This window comes from Cottoperca gobio, chromosome 13, assembly GCF_900634415.1.
Source record: "Cottoperca gobio chromosome 13, fCotGob3.1, whole genome shotgun sequence".
NCBI lineage: Eukaryota > Metazoa > Chordata > Actinopteri > Perciformes > Bovichtidae > Cottoperca > Cottoperca gobio.
In genome coordinates, this window is record NC_041367.1 from 14165078 (window position 1) to 14189502 (window position 24425).

At 39.1% G+C, this 24425-nt stretch overlaps 1 protein-coding gene across 1 annotated transcript in view; it reads right to left on the reverse strand.

The window, feature by feature from the left end:
- lrfn1 (leucine rich repeat and fibronectin type III domain containing 1) overlaps positions 1 to 24425 on the reverse strand; it is a 98902-nt gene that overhangs the window by 44924 nt on the left and 29553 nt on the right. The window contains exon 2 of the mRNA XM_029447239.1: positions 192 to 243. The gene's annotated coding sequence lies outside the window, so the exon portion shown is untranslated. The remainder of the gene's footprint in view (positions 1 to 191; positions 244 to 24425) is intronic.

The following is a 24425-nucleotide window of genomic DNA, read 5'->3' on the forward strand; positions in this document are numbered from 1 at the left end:
TGTTTAATGTAGTGAGAATACGTGTGCATGGTGAGCCAAACATACTGACCCTGTGGAATAAAAAGTGAGTGATCGATAGATTCAAATCCTCTCCCTTCACTTTCTGCTCATGTTCACAGTCTGGATAGGTTTTGTGTGGTAGTATATTATGTAAATGCGGAGAGCGTTTTAATTTCAATTTGGGAACTCACCAGAATACCGTGTCGTTTTGGATGCTCCTCACAGGGTTCACTTCAAAGCAGTCTGTAGAGAGAAATATACAGTCACACCTTAATGTACAAGTACAAATAACATTGGGTTATTGGGGGCCATACGCCACCAGTTGTCAGAATCATAAAAAGGTTACATTTATAGTTCAATCTTTGATTTTTCTTCCCAGACTCAATACAAATGATTTGGTATTGAAGCAGTGGAACAATCATTTTGTGCACAGAGCCTCTCCCAGAGGGAATTTAAAAGAGGAGAAATTGAAACAGAAATATTATTTTACCTGGCTCCTTCTTTAAAGATGATTCCCTGCTTTACACGCGTGACTAATATCTATCTTCAGCATGTATGATAATTAGCCTTTGATTGTACACTGGAGCACTTCTATTACCTTGTGGGTAGTTATTCCCTTCACATGTATTTTTTTTTCATCACAACTATTAAATGTAATGAATGGATTCAATGACGAATGACTGCTAAATATAGAACATGTACCATCTGTAGGGGTTTCACTCTTCCTTTTTGTTCCGACATATAGTGTGTTATTAGACTGTCACCAATAAAAAAAACCAGATGCAACCAAGTTAGATATAGTCACTTAATGTAATAGACTGAAAGAGAAATATCATACAGTAAGTCTCTTTAACAATATTTTCAATGTCAATGCGGGCGGGACTTCTTTTAGAACTACATTCCAGTTAAATGCGGTCCAATGCTACGATAAGCTCCAACACATTGTCCGTAGAGTTGAAGCTAATATGGGTCGTACACACACAAGCCACTACAGCTCGTTATGTTTAATCAGCTGCACCTTCAGTTCATTAGTGACAGCTGCTAGGATTCTGCAGCTCTTTATTCCAACTTGCGAACAAACGTCGAGCACTGCCAGTTAATATTAACATTTACCTCCTACAAACTAAAAGGTCAATGTGTTGAATAGGCTTTTACAAGTGGACGACTTGAAGTTATATGACACCTAATTTCTATCACACGTCAACATCATGGCAGGAACCAGTTTATTTAAAGATGTAGTGTCCCTACATTCTTTCCTTGTGAAACTAATTAAATTATTATATATATAAAAGCAGATATTTTATGTCTAGCGTGAATTTTGCCCGATAAAATGACAACTCACATTCGAGGATTTTATCAGCAGTAGCTAGCTAGATAGCTTTTTAGGCTATTAGCTCCATGAGATGGTTGAAAATGTCGCCTTTATAATATTTTCAACTGACTTGTCTTTAAGTGGCAGTATTTTCAAGTTCTTTGCTTTAACTTATCATTATGAGGTAAATGTTGATTGCACAATGTAATGGCTGTAGAATAATGACACCATCGGTGTTTAGATTGATGCCCTATAAACCTTGATTTCACTATGTAATTCTGTCTGCCTCCGTGCCGGGATCTCGCGGGAAAATGAAGGCTCCATTTACGGCACAAAGGAAGACGATAGTGCTTGAGTTGCAAATATACTCATGAAGGTAATAAGAAAATAACACAGAGGCTCCGTAGTCTGAACCAAGACAACAAACTCTTTATTGCTCCCACATTGTATATAGCAGCGCATTACAGCTACACTCCTTCTGTTCTTACCTTTCACAATAAAAGCCCTAGACATATACACTGCTTAATAGAAAGCATTTCGCAAAGAGGCACCTCAAAAAAAATAGCTACGGTACAGTAGCTATACCCAGGTAGCGGAAATAGTACAACAAAAAACCAGCACCAAAAATAATACCACTTGGAAATGCTAGGGCCGTGCAGTTGAAAAGTTGTCTGTTTCCGGGGGTCTTAAACATGCATTTGAAGGCTTAATTCATGATATACAGACAGAATATGGCTTAAGCTTCATACCCAAACAACAAGTCCATATGACCGGCTGATGTAGACACAGCGTAATCCATATGGAAGACATGGAAACAAGCATTCAGCATTATTCTTTAATTGTAGTGTGGAGTGCCAGTCCTGGTGTATAACTATGATGATACAAAATTGAAGATGCTGCTTACATGCTAGTTCATATTTTCAAACAGCGTGTTTCACTTTAATTTAACAAGAGAAAAGGCTTTTAAGGATGAGGGCTAACAAGTGTGTTTGGCAAATGTAACGCTAGCGTTGGCTGGTGTTGCAGGAGTGTAAACTTCTCAAGATCAGGACATGCTTTTGACTGCAGCTTACGTTCAAACAGATGAACACACAGTTGAATCTATTCCTTACACTTTTGCTCCTGTGTATTTAATTCTGGTCAGTAAAAAAAACTAAAACAGCCTTCAAAGTCTTTAAAGGGGACATATTAGGCTCTTTTGCAGGTTCATACTTGGATTTTGGGTCTCTACTAGAACATGTTTACCTACTTTATTTTCTGATACTGTATATCTGATTATATCTGTATTCGCTCTCTGCCTGAAACGCATCGCTTTACGCCCTGTCTCTTTAATCCCCCCTCCCGAAGATAAGCCCAGTTTGCGCTCATTGGCTTGCGAGAAAAATTGCAAAGGTAGTTCTCAAGCCGTTGGAGACACTCCAGGGGGGGGGGTATTTTTCTAATGAGACTGCATGTGACACAGGAAAGGGAACCAAATCTGAATTGCTTGTTAAAACCCAGGTTTTCTGACCAGGCATCGAACAAAAAAACTGACCAATTGTCTAATTTCACAGTTTGTGCATCGGTAGGAACACCAGATACTCAAATACATGTGCACAAGCTATGAAAAAGTGAGTTTTTTATGATATGTCCCCTTTAAATGCGAAGTATCACTCATCCTTTGAAATGCTTTTTTCAACTAAGTGTAGCCTATTCCAGTGACTGACCTCAGAAAATCAGGCTGCACTTAACTGCATTTATAGACTTATCTTCTCGGGTGATTTTACCAGCTGAGAGTACTTACTACTTAACATATGAGCATGAGTGAATTTGCAAAAAAGACCAACTTTTAAGTATCTCTGGTGCAGTGCTTTCATGCACACCTAGGTTTGAGTGGCATCAATCTCACATGCACAAAACTGAACTCTGCAGGATGAACCAAACCAAACAGGTTAGGTGTAAACAGCTTTCAGAGTACACAAATAAACTTCTCGGAACTCATTTAAACTGCCGCAGTACTGTATATAGGCTAAAACAATTCAATGGAGCCACGATTTGTTTTCTCTGTCCCAAGTGCACAATTAAAGGTGTACATGGAGCTATCGCAGTTAATTGAATCTTTTGTAGATGAAGAAAAAAGGGACCACTTTCCACCTGTTATTTTTCCAGAGAAATAGCCCCGATTCTGCTGTCAGATTTAATTGCCAAAGCAACAATCTTGATTACGATCTCAACAGTTCTTGATCATCGCCAGCCAAAGCAACACAGGGTGTCTGTCCAAGCAAGACATATTTACCAACCCCCAACTCTCACTTCCACGCCGTGCAAACAAGGTGGGCCCTCCACAAAAGACTCTGACATTGAGAACAACCTTCAAAAGGTTGTTCAGTAAGCCATCCATTACATCCAAAAGACACATGCCTCTTCTTCTTCTTCTTTCATTTTTGCAACTCACTTCCTTCGAGTGATGTAATTAAGGACTCAGTAAATATCACTCAGTGTGGGTATTTTGTCATTTTTTTAATGCAACCTAAATCCTTTACTTTTAAAATGCCATTATGTAACGTCCAACTGCCAGCTTTCCGACTGACTTAAGACAGTGATGTTCGAAGTACAATTTCACGCATGTCGCACTTCACTGAGGCGTCCATCTTATGTTCATGTTCCCTGAAGCATTCAACACCGAGGAATTGATTAAAACACGCTGTACACACACACACACTCACACTGCAAATATCACCGGAGCTATTTCTGCTGCTTTAGCTGTGATCTTACATATTGTGAGTGCATGCTAACTGCCCCTCCATCTATTCATCAAACTCCCACGCAGACACATCTAACACATACGCTGCACACACACACACACACACACACACACACACACACACACACACACACACAGAGACTTCAATTGAGTGACACAGTGATAAGGATTGTGGGAGGATTTTCTTCTCCACATTTTAGTTATTGTTGTTTTCTAATTAAAAACACTGGTGGTGGGATGTGTGATTTGCAGCGGAAGGGAAAGGTTGTATACTCAAAAACAAAATAATTTTTACTCTAAAACATCCTTCAACGATCAAATTAGGTCATTAATCTCATATACTGCCTCCAGCCATGTCTGCATTTGTGCTACAGGATTATTAAAACAGAGGACTTTTTAAATAACAATTAGAAAATAAGCGGCAGATTCATATACCAGTTAAGAATAAATTGACAAACATATAGGGATAATTATTATTTTCATTATCAATTACTCTTGATATTGATTAATAATTCAATTGTTTTGTTGACCATCAGTCCAAAATCCAAATATATTTAGTTTAATATCATAAATGCAAAGATATGACAAAATAAAGTGTTTAAATATTCACATTTGAGAAGCAGAAACCAGAAAATATTTTAAATGGTTTGCTTGGAAAAATGAAACAATTAATATTTGAATATTGATAGGTGAAAATAGTTGCTAGTTAATTTTGTTAAAGGAATAATAAATTAACCAACAACAGTTTGAGCTATAACACAAAATCATAGCTTTAGATATACACATGCGACCTAATATATAGTTATAATATATGTAAGACTGATGATTGAGATGCCGTCAGGGTGCTGGTTAGCTTCTCCATGTTTTTTTAAACCCAGTGTAGCAACCCAGCCTTGTCATTGGTGGCCATCCTCAAGGACAAACAGCTATTTGTTCAGTGTTTCGTGACCTCGCAGCTTCAACACACAGGGTGAGGCAGGCGTTTGGATAACTGTAAACTTGGATAATATCTCCACGTAGTGACAACATGGGTGTTTCATTTGATATTTATTTCACTGAGTTTGCACGGCTTTCACAGAAACAGTTTCATACTGAAAACTAAAACGTGCTATTCCTCTGCTTAGAAGCCGTTAGTCTTTGTGAGACTTGAGGCCAGCGGTGTCCATAGAAACATTGTCACCTCTCAGTCGAAACACCCTCTAGAATTATTAATGAAGAGTGAAAAAGAACCTTCTACAGGGCCTTTTTATCGCAGTGTCTAAACCATGTGTGAAAATGCTACGCATAAAGCACATCCACTTCTCCACTTCTCTGCCTGATTTGCCACAAGTATAAAATAAAAAATGGTGCCCGGGAACCACAATACTATTTTTAAACCTCCAATAAAATAGCAAATGTAGAAACACATATTTGGTGGCGGGGCACGGAGAATTTAACCAGTTGGATGAATAGTGTCGAGAGGCTAGTTTATTGAGCCTGTTTAATCCCTGCACTCTTGAGGCAATCAGCGTGGAATACGAAGACAAGAAGTGAAATGTCGAGAAAGGAAAGGATGCAAGAAGTACCTGCTCTAATACACTGCATGCCTAACTGATGGCTTTTTAAGCATGTTGTCATTTTCATTAGATACCAAACAGCCGGCCGCCTCCGCTGAGTGTAATTTAACAGACAGCATATGGTTCTCTTAGACTGCCCACACGGTTGGCACTCTGACCATTACCAGTACCTCCAGGGCAGGCGATGTGACCTCCAGAGATGAGAGAGCTCCAGACAAAAGGCAACAACCCAAGGCAAAGTGGAGGCCTGTACTGTAGGCTGCACTGCGGAGAGCTGGAACACATGAGTACACAGAAGTAATGGCGGAGTAAAGCTATGAGGGAAATAATCGCTCTGATATTTTACTTTAATATTTACCATGACTACAATGTTGTGACTCCTCTGTTCGGAGGGAAATCTCGACGCAGTTCAGACAGTGACTGTGATGACACTGACCAATAATACACGTTGCCTGAAAGAATCACATCAAATAATATACGCTCTAATAATTGCTCTGGTTGTGCAGCTATTTTTAAGGGGGAAAAAAAGTTACATTTGCAAGTCTGTGTCATCATAAACCATGTCCCACATATACAAGGCAGTGAACCAAGGGGAGCCTGGTTATTGAATAATGCCCTTAGTCATCTAATATGAATAATTATGCAATAAGCACAACATAAAGTTGTATACTAGTCGACACAGAGGTCAGCAGGGTTACCCATGAGCCTTCGACATGCAGACTAAGAGCATGCGAGGGATCAGAGTTTCCCTCCGTTCTTGATGAGTCAGGGAGGATCGTCTCTGTTGCACATGATCTGATGCTCTGGTAGTAAGCTCTTTCCCCTCCCTTCTCGTCCTCGTGAGCTGAAGCCTCTGATGATGTCCATACTGCTATTTATACACTTAGCCATGCTCAGCACATTTACCAGTACCACATAAATAATCTGTAGGTGTGGTGTGCAAGAACGATGGGTTTTGCTTTAACACAACAACTTCTAGGCTTTCTACTTTCACAGAGCAGTGTGCCACGTTCTCAATGTCACAGTTCTGACTCCATCGCTATCGTCACTCGTCATTTAGGAGGTAAATACATCATTAATAGGCTACTGAATAAAATTATCACCAAAGTTTGCAAAGCACAGACTTTTAATAGTAAATGAAAATTATTTGTAATTTTGTGAATATTCTGAACTAACAAGGTGATACACACGTTAATAACAGTGTTCATGTAGCCGGAGTGTGATCTGAACCTGAAAGGGATTTTTAGTCTGTTTCTGTATAGATCCTATTGACACTGAAAACAAAACTTTGCATCGGTGGAATTGATACTTGCTCTGCTCATTACACTGGAAATAACATACTTTGCAGTTTTATTTTCTGTGGAAACTGGGTGCACATTTGAGCACAATTGCAATCTGAAGTCCAAGTCATGCATTTTTGGCCTCCCGAGAACAACTTTAAATTCTGGCGTACAGCCTCTCTGCACAGATTGAAAATGGCATAATCCCACCCTTATTTGTATGTTCATGTTTGCACTCAGTTTCACAAAAAAATGGATGAAGAAATATAGTGCATCATCAGCAGGCAGGGTTTGGATAAGCTTCTGTAAAGGCAGATCATGTCAGCTGCATTCATCCCCTTCAAAAGCAGCAGACTGTTTCCTAATGATGGGCTGCGAAGAGAATCCAGACCGGTTTCTCCTTTGAGTAAACTGTTATGCAGGAGGTGCCAAGGCCCAGAGCACAAATAAGCAGCACCCTAACTACGATTATACAGCACCGCAATTTCTTCCACGGGTACATCATGTCCCTGCTAAAATGTAATTTGGGTTTTTAGGAGACACAAGTGCAGCATTCTTTACATGAATGTATACATGGAGTTATAAATACAGTCAGTAGCATGACAATAAGATGTGTTGTTTTTGTCTGTTGTCAAATTCAATATTGCATTCAATAAATCAAATACTAGCATACGTGTGTTTACAGGTGCACATTTTTGCAATTTAAATGAGTTCTTTGATGGAGCTCTGGACCATATACGTTAGTTTACGAACCAGATTGACAACAGCAACTCTGTGTACTCACAATGACAGAAATGTGCATGTGCCTTCTTCTCAGGATTATAAAGCCGTGCGTAGGCCTGGTTCTGCTTTCTAGATCTAAAGTATTGTGGATTGTGGAACCCCATTTATACATCTGGCCCCTACTGTTCAAAAAAGCACAGACGTTTGTGTATTTCTTTGACATGTCAGGTGATTCAATTAATTCATTAGGGGATTCACACTAATGATCACTTTAAAAACATGCAGAACATCCTTTACGTTATTGACTACAGCTGTAACATGTGTATTATTACCACTGGCTGCATGTAATCAATCAACTGAAAGGAAAACTCTCATACATCCTACATGTAGTTTTGCATGACATTATTGGAAAAGATCAACCGTTAGATAAACTCATTATTATTCCATATATTTAATTTATCATTCACATTCATATTCAATGAATTTCACATTTTAATTTTAATATACTTCATTACAAAAGCAAATTTCCATGAAAGGTTTTGGTGATTTTGGAGATTTCTGTGCGTGTGCCTTCACCAACTAAAACCATGCAAAATTCTACTAGCACTTGCTTTTAAATTTAGAGGTGGTCGAAGCAAATGCATCCTCAATTTTATGCTAAAATGGGTAACACAATGCTGCACCCCATGATCTGCATAAACACAACCTCAGCCTTCATGAAGCACCTTTTAAAAGAGTTTTTTCCCAATCATGTCTCCTTGGCACCAACGGGTAAAAACAGCTGTTTGGGGAAATCATCATGCCTTCACCTACATTGGCGAAATCAAGCACCACAAAAGCACCACAAAGGGGACGAGCACAAAGCTTAAACTAGCACTGCACTGCCTACATTTACACTGGCATTGATACAGCAGTGTGTCTTTTGTTACTGACAAGGTTTCGATACAAAAGGAAGCAAAAGGAGAAGCTATGGTTTCCCTAAGTACCTGCTTTGCCTTGGTGCTGCCAAGAGATGCGATAAAAAATCTCACATTTTAAACACTGCTACAAACAGTGCAGTCTTTGCACTGATCAAACTAACCATTTAATGTTAGATGTGCCCACTGAGAAAAAAAAAACCGACTTAACACAAGTAAGGAAGTCTGATGAGAGATAGCTCATAGCACCGTTAGGGCTGAAAATGTAAAGTGAAAAGATTAGCTTTTAAGTATGCTGTAGAGGAAAAGTGAAAGGCATTTTGAGGATCATTTTAAACCCAAATGTGTCATTTATGGGCCCACTGCTTATTACCACCTATCTAATGATGTGAACGATGATATAGTGCAATTTTCAAAATATCACAAACGCAGTAAACCATGTCCAAATGGCAAATTATTATGTGTAGAACGAAACAATAACAGATCCCTTCACATTAAAGCATGAGGGCATAAAGCAGTTTATTTTCCTGCAATATAACTTGATTTGGACTTTAGTTTCTATCCTTGTCAATTTGTACCAACATAGCGGAGCTTAACACAGTTCATAAATGCTCAATACATTTTAATTTTAGCCCATAAAATATTAGGAAATGTTATTTAAATCTCCAGTAGCTCCTTTAATTCAAATTATAATTACAGTTATTTTTCTCTTTATGGCTTCAGTTTGAACTCATTTAAACATCAATAATTTAATTGGAATTCATGACTTTGAATTTAAGTACAAACCCACTGATCAGGTTTCACACCAGATAAACTGCTATAGGATTAAGCTTCAGGAAAAAAGCAAGTATACCGAAATGGACAGATATACATACATGACATTGACAATCAAACGCTCCATGTTCTAAATGTATCACATAAAAACCTTCAACTGATCAATGAAACCTTTACAAATGTCCAGATGAGGTAAGGTGAGGTAAGGTAAGGTAAGGTAAGATGAGATACAATGAAACTTTAATGAGTTCCATGAAGAAACCTGCTGCACAAGCAAATATTGAATTATAGAATATGAGAACATCCTGAAATATGTTGCCGTCTACACTGAATGCCATTTCCAATACGTTAAGTGCAGGATTTCAAATGCTCAACAGTGAGAAAAGCAAGCGAAGACAATGCCATTTTCAACATTTAGCAACATCTGAATGTGTAACGTCAAAATTGTGCCTGAAGACAGTTGCTTTGAAAAGCGATTGTTTTCATAGCTTTCTCAGACAGTCATGGTTAGCTGGACTTGGACAGCCTCGCTTATTCACACTGACAAAGCATTGCTTCCGCAAACCGGCAGAAAAGCCCTGCCATGATCCACAGTTACAGTCTCATTTGAACTCCAAATGTGTCGAGCTCTATTGTTTGTTTAGCCCCAGAGATTTGCTTTGTGTGTCCAGTTATTTACTTTAATATCTGCAGGCCTCATAAATGCCACAACATTGTGGTGCAAAGAATAAAACAGAGCCTGGAATCCTCTTGATGATATTTTATGAGACAGGACAGCTTTCACCAGCGGTTTAAATATGTTTTGCCATCATAGTGCCAGTGGATCTACAGTAACATTTATATCACTGCAGTGGCTAATAATAGCAACCTGCCAGCTACCACTGCAAACACTGTGATAGGAAACAACGGTAAGCCTACAAAACTGTTGTATCCTATCCATTTATGTCAGCGTATTGACATCCTCGCTAATATTGAAAGGGATTATGTGACTTAAGTCTGCATGTTTTGCATGCCTGAAGAAGTGTTCTACTTGGATGGAAGCTGATCTTGCCGTGCCAGTCAGCTCTGTCTGAATACTGACTTCCTCCTTCACAGATAATCCTCTGAAAAAGACAAATCTTTAATGTCTAACATCCTTAACGCAGCTCTCTCAATCCCATGAATCAGAATTAGCCACCAATCCATTTTGTGCCTCACCATGAACCTTTTCCACATGTCACTGACGATGTGCCATGAACATGAATCACGTTCAACGTGATCCGGATGAAAAGGCATCACTGATAAGGAATGTGTTGGTGAATATGCTTGGCATACAAGGCACCTGTTTGTTGCTGTTACCATATTTAGCATCTTAAATTCTCTCCTATCTGCTGTATGGATGAGTTATACAATCTATTTTCTTTGCTATTCATCTATTCATTCATGTTGGATTCAATACAGGTGCAGCTCAAGCCCTCTCTTGGTGTTCACGGCAAAAAAGCTTCAGATTTCCATTAAGATAAATTGGAAAATTCTCTGATAGAAAGGCAGCGAAAGCTCATTGTTTACTGCAGGGATTCACGAAAAGACAATAACTGATTAGTTTTTTGACAGTGTTTCCATTTCTTTGGCCCTAGGTGTACAAACTCCTGCCACACATTTACATTGAGCTTTCTTTGTGAATGTTCAAGACAGATTTGAACCCTTTCAAATTATTCCATGTTACATTAGGATTTTGTGGAGAGCAAAAATCACATGCCCTGCTTAAAATTTTAAGTCTTCCATAAAATGTAAAGCTGGGTCCAGTTCAAAACATCTGTGGCTGTGCTGAAGGAGAGGAAAAGAAACATGAGCATGTGTCTGCATGATTAAATGGCATTACTGGCCAAATGCTCTCAACGCCATCCACCAGATTCGGAGGAGGGGCAGCGTGAGGCAGAGAGGCCACGGTGAAATGGGACTTCAGCCAAACAGACTATTTGCAGAGAAATTGCTAGGAAATGTCAATCAAAATGTTACGCACTTGAGTGCAGGTGGAGGTTGCTCGTCTGCACAGAGTGCTTACGTGCACACAGACGAGATAGTCTTAAATATATATTGTATGTTCGTACCACTTTCTAATTCAGCATCTTTTATAAAGTGGTAATTAATGGGTTTAATAATGGATAATGAACCCTTTACTGATGCTTTATAGATCCGTTTACGTATTTATTGAGAACAACTTTCAGTATAAAAGGTTGTCACAAATCTTTATTAACTATTCATTAACCTTCAAAACTGCAGATGAGATGGAAGTAAAACACCTTTATCAACAACTTGTAAACATCTGATTGGCTTATGGACTGTTGCTAACTGCTTATTAGAAAGTGAGAAACACTTGTGCACTTGTTTATCAATGATCTTTTTTAAACATTCATAACAGCAGATACGTTTATTACCTTTTATTAATGACCTGCATTTATCAAGCTGGCAACCCAAAAGTTGCTCTAATTGATGGTTGATAACTGATCAACCAAGCATGAATAAATCATTTACTAACCACCAATGAAGCCATTAATCCCAACTTTACCAAGCCTTCATAATGTAGGGCACTTTATCAAAAGATATGTTTAAGATTAGGAACAGTAAGAGCAGTAAACGCAAGTGCAAAGAAACAAGTACAGAAAACCACAATAATAGAAGAAATACTAAATATATATGATGTACTTTTTATAAATATCTAACAAAGCGTTTAAATGAAGACACAGGGAGTCTGCAAAGAGGCTGGTCCACTGCCGTTTACAGCTTTAAATACACGATAAAAGACTCATAAAATCCGGTGTAAAGGACTAAAAGGATGTTAGATGTTTGTCGGGAACATCCAAACAGGCCCTTTTACATGTGCACACCTGACTGCATTACATCTAGATAATATATTCCATCGAGTCCTGGCAGGAAGGACTAATGGTAAACCATGAGTGAACTGAGTTTTCTATGCTTAACCAAAAGATACTCCTACCTGCATTTGAAATAATAGAGAGAAATCTTCTATGGAGTGCTATACATTTAACCCTTTTCAAAGCAGCTGGTGTCTCCACGTTAAATGCATGAATGCATGACCATATACTGTACTGTACTCATACAATGTGCCCTTTGAACAGCTCTCATGCAATTTCCTTGGCTTTCTACGGTGTTGCAATCCAAGTAAAGACTGATGCAACCTTGCATTGGATTATCTCTTAATTTAGCTACAGCGTCGACATCTTTAGTGCTTCTTCTTCTCCTCATTGTTTTTATGCACATATGATGTGAGCATAAGGGAATAGTGACTAATTAAATGAAATGTTGAATACAGAATGAGTGTATTTTACCCGTGAAACCAAGTACAGTCCAATATTTATTTTAATCATAATAATTAAAATATGTGCGTTTTTTATCTATATGCATATGGAGTGCAGTGTATGAATCAATTTAAATCACAATAAAAAGACAAATCATAGCTCCTTCCAAGAAAAAGACAAAGATATTCTCATGAAAGGCCTTACGACACATTAATATAAATGAGGTCAAGCGTGGTTAGTGACAGTTCATTACACCCCCACATAAATGCTAACAACCATATGCTTTTCTGCACATGTTAATTGTATGAATCCAAATTAGATGGCCTTGTATTATGCTGCCTTTGACCACTGAGAAGAGAAGGGCAAAAAGCCTGTTGGATTGTTAATGGCTCTGGGAGCAATGAGCAGACTTCTAATGCCTTCTTGCACCATGAGAATGAAGCAGAGACGAATGAAAGGGTCTTTGTTCCGCCAAGGTCAATTGTTCCGTGTTGACTTTATTACAAAGTGGGAAAAAGAGCTTGATAATGAGCTTGCTTAACAGAAGTGTTTCAAATGTTATTGGTGGGTACAACAATAATAACTAAGAATGTATTGTGTTTTAGTGTAGGTGTGGAGTAACTCTCTTTGGACTTTACTGCCACAATAAGTACAGTAATATCCCGACAAGGCATTGTCTTATGCACAGACCCAAAGTCGCAGAGGTGGCGTGAGGTTTCAATGGATTTGACAGCTTCCATTATTTATGACAGTGTCCTTTACATATTCTAACGGACACATTAATTAACATGGTTCGACAGTTGTTTTTCATGTTACTGGAGGCATCTTGACATGGCCGTCAGAAAAACAAGAAGAGCATACCTCGAGCTATTTATCATGAATTTGTCATCATTTACGGTTAGGTTGGGGAGAGGAATCTAATTATGTAACCCAAGCCATGTCTTATCCCTTTTGGGAAAAACCAGTGAAATAAGACTCACCACGCAGAGTTTAAAGCTAGATTTCAGATTGGTGTCACTGGAGTTAATCCCATTATAGGGGCAAATAAGAGCCAGGGTGAAAGAACGGATATGTATAGAGAGAAAATAGGATCAGTGCAGAGATTCAACAGACCAGGCTATGCAGGGGTGAACTTGTGATTTAATGGATTAAACCCCGTCAATCCGTGATGATAAACCTGACCCCCTTGTTGGAGAGTTGTCCCCTTACACCTCAAAGCTTGGGAAATATGTGTCTGTTCTTGATCCGGATCATGGGAGGTTTGAATCCGATCTGTCCTGCAATCGTGGCCACCAGACACTGGCACTTGGACACCCCGCAAATCCATCTGTGAAAGGCAGATGACGGGGGAGTTTGACTCGTACAACACACCACGACATGACTCACAGATGGAAGCCGCAGCTCAGGCAGGATTTGTCACCATAATGGAAACGGTGTCTGTATATGTGTACTGCATGTGCTCGCGTGTAAGCACGTCCGAGGAGGGAGGGTGAATGCGAGCACGTAAATATATGAGTGGTGAGACTGTGGTGTTGACTTTCAGCGGAAAGGGGGTGGATAGAGGAGAGGCGCTTTGACAAGTGTGTGATGCATGCTCCTGTGACGGCAGCAGCCATCAGAGAGCAGCGGGCTGTCAGAGACCGATAACCCAGACAGGAGGAGTTTGCCAAGACCCGTCACTGGGTCTAATACACAGTTTAGAAAAACCCCTCGACACATAGCCTTTTAAATGTACACTGGAGTATCATACTGGCTGGTTTAAAGCAGATTGAAGGCCTAAAGCTAAAATATAAGCAGAGACACCGCAGGTTTTATGTTTAACACATGACAACTGTCTATTCAGGGTTACAGCCTGTCTTCATTTGATTTAATTTAAATGTAGAGCACTAACATAGTGTTTAGTTAGTCAGCTCTACAGCTGCTGCTCCTTTGGCTCCCACAATCTGCAGGAAAAAGACAAATCAATGTCGCAGCTCACGAGATATTTTCATTAAAATGTAAAGTATGAGGTAACGTAACGCAAACTCTAAACAGATGGAATTAGTTTTGGATGAGTGAAGTGCCGAAATTGAACATCCTACCATCATGACCAGTGAAGCCAATTAGTGAGCGAGAATCTAATCTAATCTGTCAATGTCCTCCAACAAAACAGACATCTGCACAGGTGCAGGAAGAATATATTTGTTTTCTGTTTGATGAAGGTGCATTCCTCCATTTTTATCATATCCAATCTTTGCAGAAATAGCTGAGTTATCTTTATTTAAAACGTGATCGAGGTAAAGTAGCAAACCTGTTACTAGAAACTTTCTAGTAACAGGTTTGCTACAGCAGTGACGGGCCGTGCATTTCACACCTAGGCCTTCAGTGATGTCCTACACAGTCCTACCTGAATTATTCCACCTCTTAATACCATCATTATGACGCCATGGCTATAGAAACTATACATTTAGACAGAAACGCAGTATAACCGGGCGTTGCATCACCCTAACAACAGAGTTATATTAATATTTACGAAACATTTAGTTGTAAATAGCAGGCATTCCCAGCAGTACAATGTGCAGTGCCTCTCGTAGGCTGTGAGTCGGGGGTACCGCTCGTAGTTTGAAAGTGGCGGACAAACCCTTTTCCCAGCTGTGATAGGCTCGCTAGCGTCGGGTTTGGCCGTTCTCTTCTCACGAGGTCTATCTTTTCTTGAAAAGTTTGTCTTGAAAATGGCGTAATTATATCTGCGACCAAATCGATCTCTTCTCCTCCTTCAGCCATTGTGGGTTGAAAAAAAACAGCTTGTAGAAATCTACACAAATTAGCTCGTTCAAAGTGTGCTAGCTCTGCATAGCTCTGCCTCTCAATAGTGCGTATCCAATCAAAAGACGTGCACGTGCTGACGTTATCGTACGCCTGCTAGCTGGCCCCGGTGTCACCAACTCGAAATCTGATTGGTTAACGCCACAGTTTTGTCTCCGTTCACTTTAAGCGACAGGCGCCCGCACTGTTGATTCTGAAGGCCTCTGGGCAGATTTCTTGGACCCTGGCAACACATTATGGCTGAAATATGATTGGATAAAAGCTCTAACATAAAGGCCAGACCTCCAAATCTCGATCTGATGCAGGAAGCAATGAAGAGAATAGACTATGGGGAATAATTTAATACATATTTGTGGAAAAAAATATAAAAATGAAATGTATATTCTGATGATGTTTAGGCCAGCAGAGAAGGCCTTGCTGGCCCTGACGGCCCACCACTGATAGAAAGGCTTGAGGTAGACATACAAACGTTATTACATGACATATTAGTTTAGCCTAGAGTCCTGCAAATACACTACTATAATATTCAAGTTTCATCTTTGCATTGTGTACTGGACTTTTCAGGTCAATGTCCTCAGCTCACTTTTAATGAAGTAGAAAGAGCAGGCTCGTCTCTTCATCGACTTACTCCTCCAGAGACACCGTGCACTTATAGTCAGGTAAAATAAAGCGCGTCAATGCTTTCAGACGACTCAAACAGCGCTCAGTCGGCACACTGCTCATGGGAATAGACAGGTAAAACCTTTATATTATAAAGTTTATCACAACAAACGAGAATCTGAATAGCACTGTGCTCTGTAAATAAGTTTGCTCGTTAATGCGTGTTGTGACCTTTAGGCAACAGAACATTTCACCTGTGTGTTAATTTGAGTTATTACTTATTTGAGCTGTGTGAAATATGTGTTTTATTTCAAGGAGTTCTCAACATATTGGTATCACATCTGAGACTTGATAAATTGAATTGGTGTTTTGTTTCACAACATATCAGAAGATGTACTGTAACTAGGAGTACAAACAAGAAGCAAGATGAATGTTTTAAAAAAGCGTAATGATTTGCATTTAAAGGGTGTTTGGCAGCCACATCTCACGTTGCAGATTCCTACAAGCACATGGATGCATAGCACAAGCAGAATTTTCAAATCAACCCACTCTTCATATGCATTAAGCATGAAACCATAATGCAAATTTCTAAAGATGGCTTACAAATATAAAGAAAATATCTGTAAATTGGTTTCATACGGTTTTGAAATGAATGAAACGCAATTACAATCGTAGAGGTTGGAAAAACAAACGGTTGGCAGTGATGCAGAGTAAATGTGATTCATAGTAAATGGATTAAAACATGTAGAAACAGCAATGAGGCCCTTTTAAATGCTTAATTAGTCAATTGCTACTACAGTATGTGCAGGCCAGTAGGAGCTGTCTGATCGGGCCTTAGGCTGCCTGACCCGAGTATGGGAGTTAAAATAATTAACAGAGACATCAGCTGAGCCCTGAAGCTTACGATCTACAGACACCGTGAATATGTGGAAGTCAGCAATAGCTTGTAAATTCCTATAGTGACTAACTTAATATCCTGACACATACAGCTGCTCGCTAACACGGCTGCACAGCATGGAAAAGTTCATATACCGTAAATATTTATATGCAGTATATGTTCAGGCAAATCTACAGAAATCAACTACTCAAAACATTAGCACATTAGTATTAAACAATGCCTATTATTACTATAATTTTATTAATTTCTGTAGTTGTGCAAGAGTACCACAACAAGTCAGGTTTTAGAGCACACAAGTCTGATTTACTCACACTAATGTATCCTCAAAACCAGATATGATAGCAGGAAAGGTCATTTGATGATTGTGTCCCCGACTGCCTGACAGTAAGCGACAGTAAAAGGAATCAAGGTTCAAAATAATCATACTGTTGGACTCATAATAATGTAAAGAGAAAATGAGGGTCAGGGCTCTTTTCCTCAGTCAACATGTTTCCCGGCTCAAATTATGGTGGATCCTCACTTAGCTTGTTTCTCATTGTAGATGGAGGATAGGTTAAGTAAACCTCATGGCATCATATGAAAGAGTGGTGAGAAGCAGAGATATATATATATATATATATATATATATATGTATCTGCTTGATGTGTGTATATACATACACATCAATATGTACACACACACACACACACATACAGCCTCAGTCTCTGTAAAGAGAAACACAACAAACTTACAGCTACTTTACAAATCTACAGAGGGTGTTTCATGCTCAAACGATGAGAAGGTGTGCCTAATGAGCAATTACATCAGATCTACAGGGAATGTATCTTTTCTTCTTGGAAAGTTTCCTAATTATTATTATTTTTTTAATCTTTCTTGTTCTTCCTATAGCAATACAGAGATCAGTACCTTAGAAAAAAAACATTTCTGATATTGAGTTTGGGAGAAACTTTAAATAAGCCTGAACTCGAGCCAGCTTTGAGTTACTGAAAAGCTCGAGTCAGATCATTAATAATCAAATCAAGCCTTCAGTAATGCAGCGCTGACAGAAATTCAAACACTGCCAGTGTAGAAGCACAGCAGCGCTTTTCATCTTCAAATTAAGGCATACATCAGTCTGCTCTGGAAACGTCAAAGAGTCTGAATCTGATCTCAAAACATATCTCACTGACATAAGTGACGGTTTAAAATGATCATGTACTTTACTCCACACATCCCCTAAAAACATTGGTACTATTAAAGTATATTGGCTAATCTATTGTATATAATAATTAAATCGCCAGTGCTTTGCATAGTATTGGTCTTCTTAAGAATCCAGAACTTACTTTTTTATCACAAATCTAAAATGAAAGCTTCTTCCATGTTTGCTTAATTCAATAAATCTTCTTGAGTGACACTTGCAGTTCAGCTCAGTTTACTCAAGGGAAAAAAAAAGCCGACCTAACACCAAAAAAATGTCTCCTCTTTTGAGTTCAATTTATAAATGATGCCAGCAGCCTGTTGAGAACACCATTGAATCTGTATCTATCTCTGGAGATCTTTCTCAAGCAGAGATTTGAAATTAGAAAACCCAACTACCATATGCACTGTGAGAGAGAGAGCCAGAAGAGTAAGTAAAGTAAAATAAAATATGTAAGCGATGCAAAGCTCCGAAACCATACTGGTGTCTGACCTGCTGTGATGTGACCTGAACAGCATACTGAGTGGATTATGTTGTTTTATTCACTCCATAGCTGCTGCTGTGGGTGCTGCAGTACGTTCTCATGCCTGATAAATGACTGTGTAGTTTGAATGGACTCAATACTTAACAATAAATCTTAACCATTCCCTTGAAATCCGAGGGGTTTCACCAGACCATAAACATCTTTTCACACAATGCCCTCCAAACTTCTGGAGAATATCCAGCTTTGAGTATACTGTGTGTTTTGTTTGATGATTTTAATACTCGACCTGAGGGCACACACCCCCACCCACAGCATTACTGCATATACAAAGCCAGGAAGAATGCCCAACTCTCTCAACACAGCTTCTGTGTGAAATGTAGCTTGAACTATAAGACATCCTTATGCTTATTAAAATCAATTAAAACACTTAAGGAAACCCAGACAGCTCACTTTTCATGAAATTACAAGTTAAGCCTCATTAAGTTCAAGAAAATGTCAATTCTAATATAAATCCATAGAGTTGATCAAACACTGCATATGTGGCTTCGTTCAAATCCCTTTGAGATTGACTTTCAGGCTCACTTTGAATTTATGTTCTCAGTCAACGTGCTGTGCCTCTGAAGGAAACTAAAAAGAGATAAAAGTTGGCATCTGTCTGCCATAGAATCTGGATTCTCACACTCTGGCAGCAGTGTTAGAACACCCGGGACGACGAAGAATCAAACGATCACCATCTTTGACAATTTCTTCTGCAGATTCCAGAAGAGCTGCTGCATATGCAAACATTGGCTGCATCCTTATATGAGACACCTTGCATGTCTGAGGAAAGAGCAGTGTGGGTGTAGCACTAATGGAGAACTTCTCTGACAGGCAGCTCGTTCAGATATCTTATAAAACGTAACCTGCATCTCCACAGAGGTGAATACAGTGGTGTGTTTGCACAAACATGAAACAATTTAGCCCAAGAATCTTGTTCTAAGGCTGCCTTCATACCGCACAATGCATCTGGTCTCTCCTTGCACTACATTTGCAATTTCCTTTTATAACAAAACAGTAAAATGTTGGCGTAATCTACATACTTCAGCAGCTTTTTTGTGACAGTATTATTTGTGAAAGGGACACGACTTAACCACCCGTTGTCTAACACCACACACTGTCACAGTCAGATACTGCTCATTTCAGAAGAGTAAGTCACACTTCCAATAGGCTTAGTGGCTGCAACCCCAGCAATGACTGTGTGTTGAATGTAGCTTAAACAAGGACTAACACAAGACAAATTAGTCCCTTAATCATCAATAAATAGACCCATGTTTTATGGTGCGGAGGTAGACATGCTGTGGCATGTCGGCCCTTCACACCGACAGAGAAAGACGGAGACTCGCCGAAAAACAGCCCGATGGGAAGATTTGTCTGCATATTTCTAAGAAAGCTGTGAGTTTAAATTCGCAACATGCTTTTAATTAATGATAGGGAGGAAGTGGATGGCAGAGAACGTGGGAAGAGCGACTACAGACAATCAACATAAATATCCTACGGCGTCTGAAGGGAACGTAGCAGCAGACATTGGACTGCCAGCCAAAGAGATGATTATTGACAGCTCTCTAGGCTAGAGGTGCTTTTATTCGCCATCAAGCAGCATTTTCTTAAATGTATAATATGTTTAGTGTAGTAACCATTAAATTAATGGAGTGGAGAAAAAAAGAGCAATATTTACATCAGAAATGAAGTGGAGAACAAGTGTGAAGTAGCATCAAAAGGAAATACTGAGTACAAGTACTTACATGCAAATGTACTTTGTTACACTCCAGAACAAGGAATGCATAGATTGTTAGAGATGGGATAAGAATTACAAACATACATAACAGTGACACAGAAAGCAGAATGTACTGAGCGTGTGAATGAACATGCAACAATTTCGTCAAAAAATAAGCCAAAAATGAGAAAGAGCGGTCTGTCATGCACCCTGAGATAACATGCACGTCTGGAGACGATATATTTGCAGAAGATGGAAAAGGCTGCTGCGACAGAGTCTTGGATGATGGGGTACATATTTAATCTTGGAACTGTTGTAATATTAATCTCGTATGAATGCTGGAGTTGTGAAGACTGTTAAATGACCACTCTCCAAGCTATACGTCGGTCGTGTCACAATCATTAGTTTTGCAGCTGTCTCTGCTGACGCTAGAGTTTGTGATTAGGTTTAAAAGGGCGAGCTGAAATTTGGTTGTGATGCACTAAAAGAAAAGACAATGAATAAACAATTTCTAAATCTATTATGGCCCTTGGTTTACTTGTTCTAAACAACACCATGGTTGGCAAAGATTCTTCATTTGTTATCGTTTTTCACACTTTGTCCTTTGGCTGCAGTTAGAACAATATTTCCTTTAAAACTGTTTTGTCTTTCATACTAAAAAATGTGCTCTTATTTTGCAGAATACACACAAACATTGTGTAGACAGTGGTTTACTGTAGTTTAGTCGTTTAAGCTGTGAAAGGGAAATTAATTCAGTTATTGTCGTCATACGTCATTCGCAAGTAAATCTTATGGGAGTAAATGTTAATTGTGTTACAATAGGATTTTGATTTATAGAAAGAAAAGAAAAAGGCACACTCGCACTGAGCAAAGGATGCAGTTAAAATGCCTTTATTGATTTAGGGCAAACCAAAGTAAAAAATAAATAAATAGCCTACCCAGTAGAGCGGGTGCCCTATGTACTAGCGCTGAGTCATTACCACAACAGCCCAGGTTTGAATCCGACCCGCAGTGTCATCTCATCTCTTCCTCCCCATTTCCTGTCTATCTTCAGCTGCACTAATAAAGGAAGTAACGCCCCACAAAAAAATCTTCTAAAAGGAGAATAACAACTGGTTTGGACTCCTCCGCTGCGAGGAGAAGTCAACCTGAGTGGAATGCTGTGATTCCTTAAATAAGGTTGTTGAAAACAAACTTCATAGTCACAGTAACAATTATAACCATATAAATAAAATAATTGATTTAATATCAACGACTAAGCCTCAGAAACATTGATTTGGATTTTGATGTGCTTCAAATAAATCCATTAAATTTGACAGCTACTGTGAAGCAGACATAGCCTTTCGCAAAAATGATTGATAATAATTGAAAAACAGAGTGATTTGCAAACAACGCCACTTGAGACACCTGCTGAGGATCCTCACTTTGGTTAAATGTTTACCTGTTACTATGTAACAGACACAGCTCCACAGGTAGGATTATTGGTAGTATGTTCTGCAGTGAACATAGCCAACAGACTGTATGGGACAGGTGTGTATTACATGTTGGAGGTTTGAGATTTGTGGAAAACTTCTGCAGCGTTCCATGAACTACTTCACCTGTGTATGGCTCTTATTCTTCTTTCTGTTCACAAACTAAAACTTTTACATTGCGTTTTATTGTTTTTTCTATACACCAGCTCCTAAAACCTCATTATTGCTGTAACATTAACATCAGTCCTTGTTGTCCTCTCATGCACTCTGCTTTGTCAAAGATGTAATTGTCTCAATTCAACATCAGTGAACCTCACTGGCATTGCTCCGAGGTTGCTTCACAATAAAGGCCTCCCGCTGCCTTCTAACAAATTTATTGTGATGAACATGCAGGAAATGTTAAGCTGGTATCAACAGCTTTATGAATGAACATTAGCTCACTGCAGCAAACAAAGAGGACAGAAAACAGGAAATGATGCCATTGACAATGCCATTTGTGTAACAGAATGACTTCTGGCAAATAATGACATATGAAGCAATATAATACACAGAGGGCTGACGGATCGTTGGAAATTCAGGCGTGGCACATCGCCATGAGTCAATGAATGTAGCAGAGAAACTACATTAACATCATTCCGGCAGGAAACAATCATTTTGAAGTGAAAACATGAAACAGTGTGTGTATTGTTGTATAGGATTCAACATTTTCTTTTTAATTTAATAAAAATGCTACTTGGTGTTGATCTCTGACAGAAAAATCCCAACAAAAACACAAAATAAAGAACATAAAGTCAAGGGGATGAATGTATTTTCATATGCAACACATGCTGTGCTGTGCTCCCAGCGCCGTTTTTTAACGTTGCTCTCAGAGGCCCTGATGATTCTCTTTGCTCCTCTTAAGTCACAAAACTTTCAGTTTGTGTTTATTGTGAAGCAGACGAAATTGAAGCACTGTAAATGGTTGTTTTTCCCCCAAAGCAAAACAAGTGTGTCCATAACATTTCCTCTCCATTAACATCTTGTGTACGTACATTAGAGTTCGGCTCATTTCCCTTCTCATACCTCTATTTTACATTATTCATAGAACATTTCACATTTTGTGATTGTGTTTGTGTTTTTTGCATTTGTGGGGCAGAACCCTTAACTCAACCATTAATTCACATAACTCATTTGCTGCTCAAATTGAAGGAACAAAAATAAATACCAGTATGATAACTGCAGTGCTTTGTAGCTGCATTGGATGTGTAACATAATGTTCAAAGAGGCTCTGAGCTTATAAAGAAATCCTAAAAGAAAACTGGTAAACAACAAAAGTATTTCACGACGTGGAGGTGAGAGCTAAATCGTCTAAACACCAGTGTGTCTACGTGAGCAGGTGCAGGCCTGTAGTGGTCCTCTTGAACCTGAAATGAATTGCTAGAAGCAAATTCTAGGCAATGAAACGCTGTCACACTTCAAACAGCTGTAGACGATCCCTAGTTGTACCTTCACTCCAGCCTAATTTAAATACTACATCCCAGAGAGCTCCTGTTTTGAACTTCCTTTTTGACTGTCAGATCCTGCTGTCATCTGGCACTGAAATGCATCTTTGTGTTTTGGAACAGATGAGTTTTGTTCCAAGCCACGTTTCCCATGAGCAGCAGGTTTATATAATATGAAATGGGAAATGCTGCCTGTATGCCAGTGGAAAACATGCAAAACATCTGGCCAGATGTGCTGTACATCATTCATTTATTTGGGTCTTCATCATCTTCGAGAGAGAGGGTGACCCAATTGCTGGCCTAGGTTGGGACTGTACAGGTTGGTGTTACAAACTGCTGGTCATCTTTGCGTGTCGTACCTCCACCAAAGCCGTGGGGTCAGCTGCAGGGTCATCAGCCGGGGAGCAGCCCTCGCTGATGTTTTGCTCCTTTGACCCCAGTATGTCTCCCGGCGGCGGAGCAATGGGAAAGACGTCTCACTACAAGCCCCTGCAACTGCCCTTCTTTTTTTCTTTGGACCACAATTCCTGTTCTTTATCCCCAGTTGTAGCTAAAAGCTGCCACTCTCTCTTTTTCTCTCATTCAGTTACTCTGTGGAGTTTTACCTCAGTTTCAACTATGTCCCCAAGTGACCGCGGTGTTGATGTGCTGCTGAGGATACGATGAAGCCTACTTCACTGGGTAGATGATGGTGGTCAAGGCCGCCTCCCTGCACTCAGCTTCCTGCTCTGAATATTTCATCATCTTACGCTCTTGGGAAGCCTGCACTCCCTCCTCCAAAGATGGTGAGCTCGATGAGAAGACCAGAACACTATGTATGTATGTATGTATGTATGTATGTATGTACTTATGTATGTATGTACTTATGTATGTATGTACTTATGTATGTATGTATGTATGTATGTATGTATGTATGTATGTACTTATGTATGTATGTACTTATGTATGTATGTACTTATGTATGTATGTACTTATGTATGTATGTATGTACTTATGTATGTATGTACTTATGTATGTATGTACTTATGTATGTATGTATGTATGTATGTATGTATGTATGTATGTATGTATGTATGTATGTATGTATGTATGTATGTACTTATGTATGTATGTATGTATGTATGTATGTATGTATGTATGTATGTATGTAT